This window comes from Suricata suricatta, chromosome 11, assembly GCF_006229205.1.
Source record: "Suricata suricatta isolate VVHF042 chromosome 11, meerkat_22Aug2017_6uvM2_HiC, whole genome shotgun sequence".
In the NCBI taxonomy this organism is placed as follows: Eukaryota; Metazoa; Chordata; class Mammalia; order Carnivora; family Herpestidae; genus Suricata; species Suricata suricatta.
Window position 1 is genome coordinate 11,875,420 of NC_043710.1, and position 9,868 is coordinate 11,885,287.

General features: G+C 46.0%; 1 long non-coding RNA gene across 2 annotated transcripts; it reads left to right on the forward strand.

Moving 5' to 3' along the window:
• Window positions 1-639: 639 nt before the first annotated feature.
• Window positions 640-9,444, forward strand: LOC115272022. Of its 2 annotated transcripts, none has more exons than XR_003900197.1 (4): window positions 640-1,005; window positions 7,330-7,452; window positions 8,549-8,696; window positions 9,179-9,444. It is a non-coding gene; the product is annotated as an uncharacterized LOC115272022 (long non-coding RNA). The 2 variants fall into 2 exon arrangements; XR_003900198.1 differs by having other exon boundaries at window positions 640-950.
• Window positions 9,445-9,868: the final 424 nt, after the last annotated feature.

A 9,868-nucleotide genomic window follows, 5' to 3' on the forward strand; every position in this document is an offset into this window, starting at 1 on the left:
CACCGTGCTCATCCCAACAAGTGCCCTCCTGAATGCCCGTCACCCGTGTAGCCCATCCCTCGCTCCCCTCCGGCAGCCCTCAGTTTGTTCTCTGTAGTTAGGTTTCTCTCAGTCTAGCTTAATTTGTATATTTTTCTAACGAAGAGCAATTAAGGCTAGGGACTCTCTAATGGGAAAGGGGCTTTCCGCCTTGAAGCTGCTGCCCCCTCCCCCACGGCGGGAAGTGGGGGAGGGAGGGCAGTAAACTAAGGCAAAGCACAGTCCAGATCCGAGGTCAGCCAACCACCGTGGCTGCAGCGGGCCCCCTGCTTTGGTCAGTAAGGTCCTATCAGATCCCAGCCACCTGCAATCATTCACCTACTGCCACGACAGCGTCTGTGACACAAACACGGTGGTAGCGCGGCACGTGGCCTGCAACGCCAAAACTCATCCTCTCTGGCCCTTTACGGAAGCTTGCCAGCCCCTGCTCTCCATTCACGGTTCCCTCCGAGATGGGCGCCGCACCATCCTACACCAGCGGTGTCAGACCACCAACCCCCAGATTCAGACTCCGAGACGAAGTGGTAAACCTGAAATGTATTTTGTGAACTTAAAGGGTTAAATCAGCACTGTCACCTTGTCATAAAGGCCATCTCCGTCAGTCACCCCAGGACAGCCCTGTCCACCATTCTTGGCCAGCTTCCTTCAAGGACTTTATCACATCTGATACCTTCTCTTTGTAAATATTTGTCCCCCTCCTCACATTGTGAGAGCCCTGAGAACAGGAATCTTCACAGTCTTGTTTGTCCCTATATCCCCAGGGCCTAGAACACTGCCTGGCCCATAGGGGGTGCTCAAGCAACACTGAATGAATGAATGAATGAATGAATGAAAAGCAATTCAGCAGCAAAATTTTCCTATTGGGTGAAGAGAGATAACTACACAGTGACCACAAGACCCAGACTCTACAGGTAAAGAAAAAGAACAGTCAGTCTATGAACAATAATCCATCAGTGTGTTTTAAAGGTACGGACAATAATGCTCAGTCTTTGTGTATGGGAGACTGTCTATTTTTCAGTTGAGTTCAGAACGAATCTGGTGAAGAAAGTCTACAGTGAAATGCAACAGTGGTGTGGTGGGAGAGGTGCTTATTATGGTTTTTTTCTCTCAGGCAAGACCAAGGGTCCCCACCTGAAAATGAGGTGAGAAGTTAGAAGTTACGGAACTCACCCAAGGAAGCTCCTTTTGGGGGTCTGGAGGAAATAAGGAATGGATGCCATGTCCGCCAGGCCGAGGGGAAGTCAGGAGATGAGGTGGGGATGTGGGAAAGGGTATGGTTGTTTTGCTTCAGAACACAGAGAAGAGCGGGCACCTGGGGGGCTCAGTCAGTTGAGCATCTGGCTCTTGAATTCAGCTCAGGTCATGGTCTCATGGTTTGTGAAATCGAGCCCCACATTGGACTCTGCGCTGATGGCATAGACTGCTTGGAGACCACTTGAGATTCTCTCTCTCTCTCTCTCTCTCTCTCTCTCTGACCCTCCCACACTCATATTCTATCTCTCTCTCAAAATAAATGGATAAACAAAACAAAAAAAAAACAGAGAAAAGATATGAAGGAAATGTGAAATCTTGCCCCTTCGGAAGGAAAACATATATGAGTAATGGGAATTTTTATTCGGTTTTGTCATACACCGAAACTGTCTCCCCGAGATTCATAGAGCTTTTTGGTCCCCCCAAGACTGTCAGTAAAATTGTCATTATTCATTTGGCTGTGCTTTCTGGGAAAAGATAAGAACATTCCCGCTTCAAGGTGGGTGTAGGGTCAGGAACAGAGGCGACTCAGGGTGCCCAGTCACATAGGGATTACAAGAATAGCCTATTGTGCTCTGATGGCCCTCCCGTTCTTATCTCTGCATAGACGAAATGCAGAAAAATGTGAAACCTTGAAAGAAAATAGACCCATTCACTCTCCTAGGTGAAACCAAAAAAGCCTTGTGCTGTTTTAGAAACAAGTTAACTCTCTGTCCACTAACAGATCCCAAAGGAAGACAACAGTCCATTCAAAGGTAAATCAATCCTCTGTACAAATAACCGAACTTGAATGCCAAGACTAGCGCGGACCCACATACCCATTTAAAATTTCTCCAAACTCTGTACACTATGTCCCATTCTCTCAGCTGAACAACCCAACTGTCTAAAACAACCTGCCTCTGTAATCCCAGCGTCCTGTAGTTCTTGTTAACTGTTTCATTACGCATAGCTTCTTCTCCAAGCAGATACTCTTCGTCTGATTAATTTCACCTTCAATCAGAAAACGGCAACGCAGGGCGCCCGGGTGGCTCAGTTGGTTCAGCATCCATCTCTTGATCTCGGCTCAGGTCATGATCCCACCGTTTGTGAGTTCGAGCTCCATGTCTGACTCTGCGCTGACAGCACAGAGCCTGCTTCAGATTGTCTCTCCCTCTCTCTGCCTCTCTCTCTCTCTCTCAAAATAAATAAGCTTAAAAAATAAAAAATGAAGCAAATGGAAAAGTCAAGCACCCAAATTTACACTGTACGATCTTAAAGGAATCAGATTCAGAAGTTCCTATTTCTGTTATCCTACGCCTTTGCTTTTTTTCCTGCAGAATCGGCATCTCTCATCTATAGCTTTCCCTGTGGGTGATAGGATATTTTATACCTTCTCAATACAGAACTGAACCTGTGGGAAATTTGCAAAATAAATGTACAGATTTACCTTTTCCTTCGGAGCCTGATCTTCTAATCTTTGTTTCTATTCATTTGGGGCAGGCCCCCATTTCAGAGATTCATGTGGATTGGGACCAGACATTGCCAATATTTGCAGCAAGTTTTCAGTTGCTGCCTGCTTGCCCCCTTACTAAAGTCAGGTGGTCTTTTTGTCTTCTTTTCTATTTGTAGTTGGAAATGAAGGAAGAGGAGGGGTGGGGAGGCGAGGGGAGGGGGCAGGAGACATAGAGGACAGCTGAATGAATTCAGACATCCAAAGGTATATAATGAAAGTCCCGCCCCATTCCCCTGCCCTGCAGGAACTATTAAAATCTAGCACATACCCTGACAAACCTTTCAGTGTATGTAGCTTATGCACATGCATTTAGGCCCTGAGAACACATTAGTGAACAAAAGAGACCACAGTCCCTGTCCTCCTGGAGCTGACATTCTTGTAGAGATGGCAGACCAGAGAAAATAAGTCAGCATGTGCCATTGCAGCCGCAGGAAGTGCTATGAGGCAAGAGGGGGAGGGAGGGTGGGGGGGTAAAATATTGTATTTAAATAAGATCCATTAGGGGTATCTGGATGGCTCAGTTGGTTAAACATCCGATCTAGGCTCAAGTCATGATCTCAAGGTTCATGGGTTCAAGCCCCACGTCAGGCTCTGTGCTGACAGCTCAGCGCCTAAAGCCTGCTTTGGATACTATATCTCCCTTTCTCTGCCCCTCTCCCAGTCACACTCTGTCTGTCTCTCTCTCTCTCTCAACAATAAATTAAATGAGATCCACAAAGTCTCTCTAATAAGAGGACATTTGAGCAGAAATCTGGGATGGAAGCAGACACAGAAACAGAGTGCAGAAGAATGGTCAAGAGGGAGAGCCAAGAAATCGTGGGGGGATGTGAGGTGGGGGGTGGTGAGAAGATACAGAGTCAGTCCCTGTAGACCCTAGGAGGAGCCCACATCTTCATTCTGATAAGATGGGGGCCCCTGGTGGGTTTTAAGAAAAGAATACTCTCTTTTCCCCCCATCGGTCCCTCCAATCCATTTTCCCTCCCCCACCACCCCACTTTTAATAAAATGTACTCTTGGGACACCTGAGTGTCTCAGTAAGATGAACATCTGACCCTTGATTTCAGCTCAGGCCATGATCTCAGTTTGTGAGTTGGAACTCTGAATCCAGCTTTGTGCTGACACTGTAGAGCCTGCTTGGGATTCACTCTCTCCCTCTCTCTCTCTCTGCCCCTCTCCCTCTGACTCTCACTCTTTCTCTTTCTCTCTGTCAAAATAAATAAATTTTTAAAAATTAAATTTTTTTTTAAAAAGTACTCTCATACTGTCCCTATACTGCCCACCAGCCCTCCAGTGAAAACCATCTACAGCAATGAGTCTTTCCCCTTCTTTTGGAAAACAAAATCATTCTTTTGGTAATTCTGATCCTCTTGCAACTCAGAGGTTCTCAGTCTTTGCTGCACATTGGAATCACCTAGGGAGCAAAAAACAAATAAACAGACAAAAACCTATATTAAAATCTAACCCACAGAGATTGTGTTTGATTTGGTCTACTGAGAACTGAGGCATCAATTTTTTTTATAACTCTCTAGGTGGTTACAATATGTAGCCAAAGTTGAGAACAGTGTCATAATGGATCCTTCTAATGCCCCTGCCCTTAAGCTCATGACCTCCTCCTTACAGCTTGTCTCTCCCAGCAAGTCATTGCTACAATTATGCCATCGACATCAACACCATCAATAACAGCCCCTCTATAACCTAAATTTTAAGGCTCCCATTCTCCAGCCAACACATGCCATCTTCCTAGCCTACATTTCAGTATCCCAGCTCTGGAAACCCCTTACAACCTAAAAGCCCATTGACCCTACCACACTTACAAGGTCTCTCCACCTCCCCATGGCATCACTTCCCTCCTTACCCAGCTTAGACTCTCCAGTCCCATCATTACCATCCCTCTTTTCCCACATCCTTACCCTCTCATCCAATTACCGTTTCCTCTGGCCCTCCCTAGAAACTACCCAGACTGAGTAGTGAGCTAGTCTCCTCTAGTTATCCACAAGTTCTCAAAGGTTGAATCCTTCATCCTTACTACATCCTTGATTTCTTTTGCCCTCTCTATATTCAGACTATTTTGGCTCATCTGTGGTCACAGATTTCCTCTATTTTGTGCCATGCAGCCCTCCACCCCAATCTCCACTGGACTCATATTTGCTGAAATAATTCTAATAGAGAACTAACCTGATGGTGTCCAAAAAAATATTTCATTTTCTGAATATAGTCAAAACTGATACAAGCTAATGCCACCACTGATAAACAGGGGAATTTTTAAAGCCCTTCCATTAACTTCCTGCCAAGCACCGTCAAAACACCGACCTGAGTCCGTTAGTCACATCTGGGATTCCTCACCCACCTTTAGGGTTCTTTCCACCTCTACACGTAGGAATGAAGCCCGTGTGATATCTACCAAACTTAACGGAACTTACACAAGAAGAGAGAGAACATGTATAATCCTATACATCAAGAAACTGAATGCAAATGGGGGCACCTGGCAGGCTCAGTCAGTGGAGCATGAGTTTTTGATCTTGGGATGGTGAGTTCAAGCCCCATGTGGGGTGTGGAGATTACTTTACAAATTGAAAAAAAATTTTTTAAAGAGAGAAATTGAATTCATATGAAAAACCTTCCCGTAAAGAAAATTCCTGGCCCACGAGGGCTTCACAAGTGAAATTTCCAAATATTTGAGGTAATAATAAAAAGGATCATTTCTCAAGTCTTTTAAGAAGCTAGCTAACCTGAATACATAATAACACAAGAACACATAAGAAAAGTATAAGTCAATCTCTCTCATGATAATAGATGCAAAAGCCATAAGTAAAATGTTGACATATTAAATCCAGTGATACCTCCGAAGGGTTATACATCTCAAAGCTGTATCCCTGGATTAATTCTTGTATTTATTCCTGGGAACACAAACAAGACTCATTTAATATTTAAATATTAATCAATGTAAGTGACCACATTTTTAGAATATAGAAAGAAAAACTGTATGATCACCTCAGTAAATGTAGAAAAACAGTCTTAATAACATTTAATGTTTATTTGTGATCGTTTTTTAAATCTACCCTTAAATTTTAAATTCTAGCAAGCTAGAAATAAAATGACAGTTCCTTAATCTGATAAAAATATATCTCCCAACACCAAAAACAAACAGACCACAGCAAACATTGTACTTGACAGTAATATATTGAAGGCGCTTCTCCTGAGATCAAGAAGGAGACAAGTTTGTCCACTAACATAATTCTATTCAACATCGTGTTGGAAGTCTGAGCCATTGTAATAAATATTGAAATAAAACAGCCATTATTTGCAGATGATATGAGTGTGTGTTTATAAAACCCAAAGGAGTCTGCAGATAAACCGCTGGGAGTTGACCAAGGTCACTGGACACCAGATCAAAACTCAAAGCAGTAGCACATACCATGAGTGGGAAGTTTGAGGAAGAGAACGGTGATGTCTGATGGCAGGTGGGAGCATCAGGATCCACAGGACCCTGCAGAGGGGGCTTGTGGGTCCCTCCAGAGTGCATCCACTGCCTTTTCCAAGCCTTCTCCAAGCCTTGCTACCCCAGCATCCCATCCGGGCTTCGGGAGTCTTGAGACTGGATTTCCCCAACACAAACAAGCTGCCTGCCTAACAAAACTCTGTTTTGCCTCAAGTCTGGCCAGAAATGAAGGGTGTCCAAATGCAGGGGAAGAGTGGGCCCACCCTGGATGGCTTCCCCTCAGAGCGGCATCTTCGCTACGGTCCCTTCTTGCTGGCTCATCCAGCCCTCAGACCCTGTCTCAGGAAACTCAGCACAGAGAGAGAGGCCACTTCTCAGATTCAGAGCAGAGAATTCATTAGAATGAGAAGCCCCTGAGATTGTAAGCATTTGGCTAGAGGTGGATGGAGAAACTGAAGAAGAATCCGGGCGGAGGCCCCACAAAGAGACACGTGGCCCGCCATGACAAATGGTTCCACAAGCAAACTTGGGGAAGATTGCTGAGGATTCGTTTCTGACCTCTCTCCCTCCTCCCGGAAGCTTCCTTCGCTTACCTTCTTCGTGTTCCAAGTCGTCCCATCTCCACGCCCCCTCGTAAAACCCTTCATAAGATGGGGCTAAAGTGGACTTGCCACGTGGGAAATCGCCTTGGTGCGATGGCAGGAGGCTTGTGCACCCGCAGGGAGGCGACTGAGCAGAAAGGCTCAAGGAGCAAATCCAGATGTTCAGAAAGAATAGTTACATCAATTACAAAATACAGGGAGAAGCAAGAAAGAGAAATATTTAGAAAACAATTCAGACAGGGTGGAAAAACCACACTCCGTGAGTCCTGTTTGTGTGTGCACAATGTGTGTGTGTGTGCGTGTGTCCACTGTGTGTGAGTATGCCTGTGTGTGCCAGTGTGTGCATGTATATGCATGTGTGTGCCAATGAGCATGTGCGTATGTGTGTGCCCAATGTGTGTGTGTGCATGTGCATATACGTGTGCCCAATGTGTGCATATGTGTGTGTGTGCGTGCATATGCCTGCATTCCTCTGTCATTCTCGTGTTCTCTTTCTCTGCCATCAGCTTCACTACTGGTCATGAAAATATGGAGTTGAAGACAAAGAGAGTCAGGAGGAAGGCATCCAGAGCCATCGGGTGCAGAGAACGATGCAGGAACAAATGTGCTGTAGGAACTGTAACGCACCAGTGAGTCACTGAGCAGCCGTGCCTTTTGTCCGCATGTCCTGGGCGAACGAGTGGAACCCAAAATGGACATGACCCAAGGGGGCCGATTTAAGACCTCATGAATACTGAGTGCCTCATGAAACTCCTCATGTGACTGATAATTGTGTGCTGCTTCTCCACCCTTTTGTGCATTCCTATGAAAGTTCATCAGACGTGCTCTCTGCTTCCCTTCTCACAAGCTGTCTGGCTCTGTACTGAGTTTCTCTTCTTTTCTTTCTTTCTTTCTCTTTCTTTTTTCTTTTGGCTTAAACAACAGAAATTTTTATTCTTAGAGTTCTGGATACTAGAAGTCCAAGATCAAGGGCTGGCAAGGTTGGACATTTGTTTGTTTCAATCGAAGTGCAGCTGACTTAACTTCTCTTATCTTCTATGATAGAATTAATCTTCTTATTAAATTTATACATTTTGAGAGAGAAAAAGCATGAGCAAGGGAGGGGCAGAGAGAGAGGGAGAGAATCCCAAGCAGGCTCCATGCTGTCAGAGCAGAGCCTGATACAGGGCTTAAATTCACGAATCGTGAGATCCTGAGCTGAGCCGAAACCAAGAGTCAGTTGCTTAAATAAGCCACCCAGGCACCTCTCTGATAGAATTATTCTTTTTTTAATGTTTATTTATTTTTGAGACAGAATGGAGACAGAGTGCAAGCAGGGGAGGGGCAGACAGAGGAAGACACAGAATCCAAAATGGGCTCCAGGCTCCGAGCTGTCAGCACAGAGCCTGATGCAGGGCTGGAACCCACCAACCATGAGCTCATGAGCCGAGCCACAGTCAGATGCCCAACCAACTGAGCCACTCAGGCACTCCTCTTGTTTTTTTTTTAATGTGTGTTTATTTTTGAGAGAAAGAGAAGATGTGTGAGCAGGGGAGGGGCAGAGAGAGGGAGACACAGAATATGAAGCAGGCTCCAGGCTCTAGGTTATCAACACAGACTCCAACTCGGGACCCAAACCCACGAACTGCGAGATCATGACCTGAACCGAAGTCAGACGCTTAACTGACTGAGCCACCCAGGTGCCCCTGATAGAATTATTCTTATATAACCAAACATGCGTTATAGGTCCTCTCTGTCAGAAGGATGTTCAACCTGATCCTCAAGATAAAGTCAAGCCCAGTCACACCTCTGAGCCACTGAGGCATGACTCATACCTGCAGCCAAACAGGAGGATACAGGAAGTGAAGCCACAGCAATTCACAGGGAATGAGAGGTGAGATGTCTCAGGTGGCGGGAGACAGACTCAGGAGCAGCAGCTGTGAGGAAAGAAAAGGGAGGGGGGGTGCTGGCCCCACAGGGAGCCATCCAAAGCCTGTGATAAGGTCAGATCTAAGTCAGGACCACAGTCAGGTTAGGAGGTGACATTCACAAAGAATGCAGTGTGAATGAGGTCCCCAGATCGGGGTGGATGAGAACAGGAAGAGAAAAAGGGCGCAGGGAAGGGGTGGGGGGTGGAGGAAGGGATGCTCCAGAGCCAGGCTGCAGTCAATCCTCTCAGGACTCACCAACAGCCTCCAAGTCCGATGACACACAGATCCCAGTCCTGCAGGGGACACGGTCTGGGGGGAAAACAGTAGGAATCCTGTTATCAGAACCTGCTGCTGATGTACAGGCAAAAATGGACAGACAATGTCACCAAGGACAGTGATACTGGGGCACAGGGCGTGACGTGGAATCTGCTTTCACCTCTCCCAGAAACCATTTTGGGATTTTTCCAATAACACCAACTACCTCAAAGCTGGCCCAATGTCTGGAGGCTGGAAGCTGAGGGAGGAAACAGAGATCGAAGGCCAGACAGAGATCCTAGCTCTGGTCCTGACTGTGCCTCTTTCCAGCCATGGACCCTGACCTGATCATGTCGCTTTGCTGACCTTCTGTTTTGCCCTCCACAAAATGTAGACCTCTGAGGATTTGTCTGAAGATAAAATAAGGTAACGCAGAAACAAGCTATGGCTAAACCATACAAGTGTTAGCTGCCATTATTATTATTATTGTTGTCGGTGATTTTCTGTGGCATCAGAAAAAGATAACAATAATAGTCAACCTTATTGGGTCTCAGGTCTTATGAGAAAGGGGGAAAAGATCAGTAACAACCTCTCTACTGTTAATGAGGGGAGAAATTAATTGCCTCAAGCTCCTAGGAAGGTGATTTGTGTGAGTGAGTTTCTGTGATTCTTCACACTCATTAAACTTGAAAGCCCCTCAAGGGAGAGACTTGGTAAATGAGGAGGGTCAGCCCTGTACCCGGAGCCTCCCCGTGGGTCCCAAACCCCACATATCAACAGAGGCCCAATCCCCAAGCATTGCTCCCTGTGCGTCCTGGACTGCCCATCAGTGGCTTCCTGCTCAGCTCTTGGGACAATCTAAAATGAGGCAATTCTCACC